We start from the raw sequence: 7,096 nt of genomic DNA on the forward strand, positions 1-7,096 counted from the left end.
ACAATATGTGTGTGTGTGTATACACTGTGTTTGTGTTTGTTTGTGTGCATGAAGTTGCTATTGTTGGCTGCTTTCTCTACATGTAGGTGGGTTTCCAGAGGTGGTACAGAGACCTACCAGGTTTCAAAGTATCAAACCTCCATTTGTGTATGAAAAATTGATCACATCACAAAAACTTTACAGAGTGGTTCAGCAAGGAAAAACAGGGTTCAGTGGTATGTCCCAAAAGTTATTTTCAGGTGTATGGTGTCCCTCAAAAAACACATCACTTTGTTGAAAATTATATTTATGCTGCATTTTCCAACACAAAACCATGACAGTCTGGTCCAGCAAGGCCAAACATGGTTGCAGTATATCCCAATGTTTTTCAAGTGTACACGAACAGTGTGTTCCAGAAGAAAGTTTCACTTTGTGGAAATATCACTGGTCACTTTAAATTGCCCACTGAAGGTCAACTAGGATGGGCACTCCCACCCTACTTTACGCTTTTGCTGAGACACTCTCCGGGCGGTGCGGTGGTGTCATTGCTAGTACAGCAAAATATATAATAGCATTACATCGATAATTCACTTATAGTCCATGGGCCAGAGCAGATATCGGTACACCTGAGGTGGCAAAATCTTGTGGGTGTCAATTTGTTTGTAAGGTCCATAGGAGTATAACCTTTCCCACTGAACAGCTTAACCAATTTCCATGATACCTCATATTTTTGGCACGTAAGCAATATGTTGATTTTTGTCTCTGCATAGTCTCAGGTATTTACTTGTTCCTGTTTGAAAATGGCCACAGAAGTGACCCTAATGGCTATTAGATATCAATGTTCTATTTAAGCTTGGTGCTATGAGGCTGGCATGGAAGGGCTTCCTTGCCTGGCTAGAAACAAATCAAAAGGAAGACCTTGTTCAGATGAAAGAAACCCTGGAGGTCATCGGTAACCTCTGTGATGACGTTTGGCAAGCTGCCTTCTGAAAGGTGCTGGAGAACAAGTCATGCGCTCCCACCTTGAGGCTGTTTGAGCTCTACCTGGATTACCTGAGACAGGAGAATGGAAGTCTGTCGACATTCTGGATGTCATACGCTGACATGGTCAAAGTCTTGCTGGGTCTGCTTCAGGCTTCAAGAGAGGGTGCCTGGATGCTGCACCTTGTGTCCTTTCGAGCCATGATTCCCGAGCGCTTTGTCGATGACAAACTGAACTACGCATGCTATCTGCCAGACCACTATGCACAAATGGCTCGCCTGGCAGTCGACCATCCTTCATTGGACATCCTGATGTGCATGCACACTCCATGCAGGATGGATTCTCTATTCAGCTTGGCACAATAAATCCCTTTGGCAGAATTCCACTTGACCAGACAATAGACGAAACTGTTAACAAGGACACCCAGGCTGCTGGTGGGACCAAGGAATTCAGCTTGTGCCAGGAGCCATCAATAGGTACTACCTGGCGTCTGAATCCCAACGGCTCAGTCATCCAGATCTGCAAACGCCGAGGATCAAGAAGGACGAGACTGATGTCAAAGCATTTGTCGAGATGATGGAGAAAAGCTGGGTAGATCCACTCAGCTTGAGGCCAAATAGAGTTGATCAGCTTGTCCACAGGGGTCGTGGTCCCACCAGACATAGCCAGTAACCTTCGCAAGGTTCACGGCATAGGAGAGGAAGCATACCAAAACTTCAAGAAAGTTCGCTTGGAGAACAAACCACCAACCACAAAATTTAATGACAAAATGAAGAAACACAACTTGAAAACTTTCTCCCATATCAAGAGAAAACATGCAGACAAATCACAACAAAAGCAGGCAGTCCTGAAGGCAGATAGAAACCTATTTGGACACATGATAATTGTTACCCAGAGCAGACAACTACACATCAGAGATGGTTGAGCACACCCACTGAGGCCACTGCCATGGACACTCTCGAACGACAATGGATCTCTGTGCAAAACAAACTAAGCTGCACTTGCCAAAGAGCTGGAGAAAAACATGTCACTAGCGGAAGCTATTTCCGAGCCACCAGCATGTATCATTGATGGAATGAGCCTCCTCCAGAAACTGAAAAAGGATGGCAAGACATTTGCACAGGTCGCAAATTTTGTTCTGTCCCGAGCTTTACACGAGAGTGCTTGCAGTCCCCGGATTGATGTTGTGTTTGATGTCAACTGGGAAACAACCATCAATATAGCTGAAAGATACAGCAGAGATTCCACCAGTGGCACAAGGTGGGAGAACATTGCACCAGGTCACAACATTCTGCAATTGAGAAAATTCCTGAGCAACCTTGAAAACAAGACGAGTGTCATCAAATTCTTAGTTGATCAGTGGAAGCAGCCTACCAATGAAGCGAAGCTCCAGGCAAGTCCCTGAATGTCACCTGTGGAGAGGTCTGCTACCTGCTCACCAACGATCACTCGGATGAGATCCGAGTGCTGAAGACAATGCAAGAGGAAGCTGACACACGCCTGCCTCGGCATGCCCATCATGATACAGATCCAGTCATCACTACTGAAAACACAGATGTCGTGTCTTCAGCAAGAAGATGCCCTACCCTCTATACCAGAAATGTGGAACTAAAAACCATACTCAACACATAGACATCGGAAAGCTCTTTGGGAGATGACGTCTGTCAGTCTCAAATTGGACTGCATGCTTTCACTGGCTGTGACACGGTCTGTGCGTTTGCTGGCTGTGGAAAGCTGAGTGCACTGAAACGCCTGAAAGAAAGTGAGACCTGTCAGACCTTCAAGCATCTTGGTGAATCATGGGATGTACTGTATTTCCAGAATTATTTGAAAAGCTGGAGGAGTTTGTGGGTCGGATGTATGCATCTTCATCCTCCACCCGTGATTTCAACGAGCTTCGCCACCATCTCTTTTGTGCAAAATGAGGAGAGCTGGAATCCAGTCAGCTTCCAACATGCCAAGACTGCCTCCACATGCATGTCCTCCATGTGAACTGTCAATCTGCAATGTGGAGGCAGTGCCTTGTGAGTTAACCAGCTGTGCCAGACCCCAAGGGACGTGGTTGGACCACAGATGATGACAGCAGCCTGGCCATAGAATGGATGCAGGGATCTTCAGCACCGGATGCTGTGTTGTAGCTGATTTCCTGCAAGTGTGTGTGCACCTGCAAACATCCAGATTGCATATGCCTGGCTAACCAACTGAAAGTGCATGGACATGTGCACGCTGCAGACATGCACCAACCAGAGAACCGAGGATGAGGAAGAAGTCCAGTTGGATTTGGACAAATCTGATGATGATGATGATGATGATGATGATGATGATGATGATGATGATGATGATGCGAAACACTTTGAACCCTAGCGGCCATTTTACGAGTCGCTAATCAAACTTCCATATCCCCGAATGGCCGGTTTACTGACCTTATTCAATCCTCTATATACCCAAGCGGCCGGATTTTTCTCCAGAGAGCCCGGGGTTGGGGAGCCGAAAGTCCAAGGGGCTCAGGGTTCAAAGGGTTAAGAGGTCATGTCAGGTCAGGTAAGTTATGGGAGCAGTGCGTCGCTGCGTCCACTTTCCGCCGGTACTCCAGGGACCTCCATCTGACCATCCCCCAGGCAGATGCCTGGCCCATCCCAATCTCCTTGAGATGCCGATCAACCTGCTCCAACTAGGAAGCACGTCGTCGGCCCATTGGCCTCCTCCATTGGCCTCCCTTTTTGAGAGAATCTGGTGAGCACGATCAACGTCGGAAAATGAACCACATGTCCATACAGCCGCAGCTGACGCTCACAGAAAATGTAGGTAACAAATCTCATTTGAGTCTCTCTCAGCAACCGCTCGTTGGACACAAAGTCTGACCAGCGACAGCAAAGGATTCTCCGAAGAGACCTGGTACCAAAGAAATTAAGTCGCCATCTCAGATCCCTGGTCAGAGTCCAACTCTCACATCCATAGAGCAAGACTGGAAGCACCAAGGACCCAAAGACTCAAACTATCCTCCTCCCACACAGGTACCTGCAGCACCACACCCCATGATCCAGTGAATCCATGACTCCCCAGACCCGACCCAGAGGTCTATTGAACTCTGGCTCACAGCCACCAGACATGAATATCACTGCCAAGGTAAGTGAATCTCTCTTTGACCTCAGCATCCTTGCCACAAACAGGTACAGACAAGATGGCAGCATCTAAGATGTCAATGAAAGCCTGAATCTTAGTTTTAACACAGGAAACCCGTAATCCCAGTGGTTCCGACTCATCATTCAGCACCTCGATGGCCCCCAAAAGGGTATCTAGAGTCTCTGCAAAGATGACTTCATCATCTGCAAAATCAAGGTCAGACATCTTGACATTCCCAAACGATGCACCGCACCTTGATCTCTCCGACATCCTCCCCAGAATCCAGTCCATAAAAGCACTCAAAAATGTGGGGGCCAGTACACACCCCTGATGAACTCCAGTAAAAACTGGAAATATGTCAGAGATAGTACCACCACATCTCACAGCACACTCGGTACCAGAGTATAGTTCAGACATCAGATCGATAAGTTTTAGTGGCACCTCACGAAGACCAAGAATCCTCCAGAGGGAATCCCAACTCACTGAATCGAAGGATTTACAGAGATCAACATAAGCTGCAAGCAGCCCCTGCCAAAACTCTAGTCTGCGTTCAGTGAGGACCCGAAGAGCAAGGATACGGTCAATCGTTGACCTCTTTGGTGTAAAGCCTGACTGGTGCTCAAGTAGATGGTGGCGAAGCCTTTCAAGAATTATTCGAGCAAAGACCTTGCCCGGCACTGAGAGCAGCGTCACCCTCCAGGAGCTGCTGCAGTCCCGGCGATCACCCTTCCCTTTCCATAGAGGGACAACAAGGCCCCTCTTCCAGTCAGTTGGGATTATGCCTGTGTTCCAGACAGAGCACAGAATTGAGTGCAACGACCCACGTACAGCAGTTCCACCAGCCTTGAGAAGTTCAGCATGGATGCCACAGATCCCAAGAGCTTTACCCCATTTCAACCAGTTCACTGCAGCCTGTTTCCACAAATGAAGGTGGACCACTAAAAGGGATAGTAACACCCCTGACATCCAACTCAACAGCTGGTGGATCAGCCTGGTACAGCTGCTCAAAGTTACTGGCCCAGAGGGCCTTCACCTCGGACTCCTCTGTCAAGAGCCCACCACCCTCTGCTCTAACTGTAGTACACCGAGGGATGGGCTTGGACGAACACAATGCGCAAATTCCCATGTAAGCAGGACGAGAATGAATTGACCACAGATGATGCTCTACCCCCTCACAGATTCCTCGCACATAGGCCTCCTTGCTCACCCTTAGTGCACGTACAGTTTTATGCCTCAGCTCTCTGAACAGCTCAGCTCTGCCATTCAGCCTGGCCCTGCGATTCTGGTCAATGGTATCCAGTGTCCCTTGAGAAACAAAATTCTTCATCGCCCTTTGGTGAGTTCCAAGACATCCACCTTTAACACCAAGGACGGTGATCTTGAAGGCACTCCACAACTCTCCAGGATTACCCAAAGCACCCAGACCCCCCAAATCTCCACTCCGCCTGTTCGCAAACTCCTCAGCTTCCCTGTCATCCTTGAGCTTGCCAACATCCAGCCTCGGCTGGGATGGTACCTTTCTCCTGGATTTAAACTGCAACTTCAGAGGTGTTACAACAAGCTTATGGTCGGTGTTGAGAAACTGAGCACTCCAGTAGACCCTGAAGTTCTGGATCATCCTCCAGTGACCATCAATGAACACATGGTCAATCTCCTTTGCCACACCACCAGTGTTGGAAAACCAAGCCCAGCGATGAGCTTGTGGGCGCTGAAACCATGAACCAGCTACCCTACGTCCATCACTTCTTGCAAAGTCAAGGAACTTCGTGCTATTCTGGTTCACAGTTCCAGACCCATGCGGACCAACATGTTTCGTAACCATCCCTATCAGATGCAGTCGATGCATTGAAATCTCACAAGACTAGAAGAGTATCTGGCCTGGGGCACTGATCAACCACAGACTCGAGCGTGGCATAGAATGTGTCCTTCACGGTGAGATCACTCGCCTCATTCGGAGCATATTCAAAGACCAGAGAAACGACACCCAAGGAGTGACGAATCTTTAATTTCAAATTACGCTCATTGACCGGTGTTTATCACTGGACACAGCTCACTGGCCATTGGAATCAGCTTATTGGACACAGCTGCAGCAACTCCTTGGGCATGGTAACCATCAGAGCGACCAGACCAATAGTCGGTGCAACCACCCGCCATGATCTCGCCGCAATCCGGTCTCTGAACCTCAGAGAGTGCTGCAATACCGTTGTCCAAACACTTGAGCTCAGATGATAACAGAGATGGGGTGATCATCCTCTCTTAGGGATAGGGTATTCCAGGCACCCACCTGAAGGGACCGCCTCAGGTTAACCCAAGGAGACCGCCGTCTGGTGGACGACACCTCAGCACCACTCCGACAAACACTATCGCAATCTGACCCGGGAAGGCTACCCTGTGGTTTTCCTCCTATCATTAAAGACTGGGGTTGCCGAAGGCTTTGCCCCAATCCCCCGTCATCCATTGAGCTGCCCTGCGGATGATTAGCCGCAGAAGAGGTACTCCCACGGAGTGGGTTTTCAGATTTCTTTGTATTTTAGAAAGGGTTAAGAAAAATGGGCATTCAGAACATAGTGTCTTGTATGCATGGACCTTATTGATAATCCGATGTTTGAGATTGAAGTAAACGATGGTGGAGGACATTACTACCAGAAAAGCATACCGCGTAACAAAACATAAATTGACAATTGAGATGTTACAAACAATTTTGCATTGAAACATTGAACTATAGACACTAAAATTTAACATTCATACATTCCTTGTATTCTCATGTGACATGTGTCCACCAAGTTCTGACGATCTACAATTCTACCTCAAGTGTTCCAGAGGGATGGGCTAACTCGTATCCATACAATAATTGCAAAAACTGAACAAATATCTTGGTATATTAATGTTGGCATCAGGTAATGTCTGTTCAAATTAAGTTTCGTGACCTTCAATGTCGTGGCGCATGGTGGACTTATTGCATAGCTAATGACTGTGATGAAGCTGCCACTATGGGATGGTTATCATATCAAA

At 47.7% G+C, this 7,096-nt stretch overlaps 1 protein-coding gene across 12 annotated transcripts in view; it reads left to right on the forward strand.

Moving 5' to 3' along the window:
* RPS6KC1 (ribosomal protein S6 kinase C1) overlaps nt 1–7,096 on the forward strand; it is a 98,804-nt gene that overhangs the window by 785 nt on the left and 90,923 nt on the right. The gene's annotated exons all lie outside the window — the stretch shown is intronic.

This window comes from Eptatretus burgeri, chromosome 15, assembly GCF_056783735.1.
Source record: "Eptatretus burgeri isolate ZD-2024b chromosome 15, Ebu_testis_v1, whole genome shotgun sequence".
Lineage (NCBI taxonomy): Eukaryota > Metazoa > Chordata > Myxini > Myxiniformes > Myxinidae > Eptatretus > Eptatretus burgeri.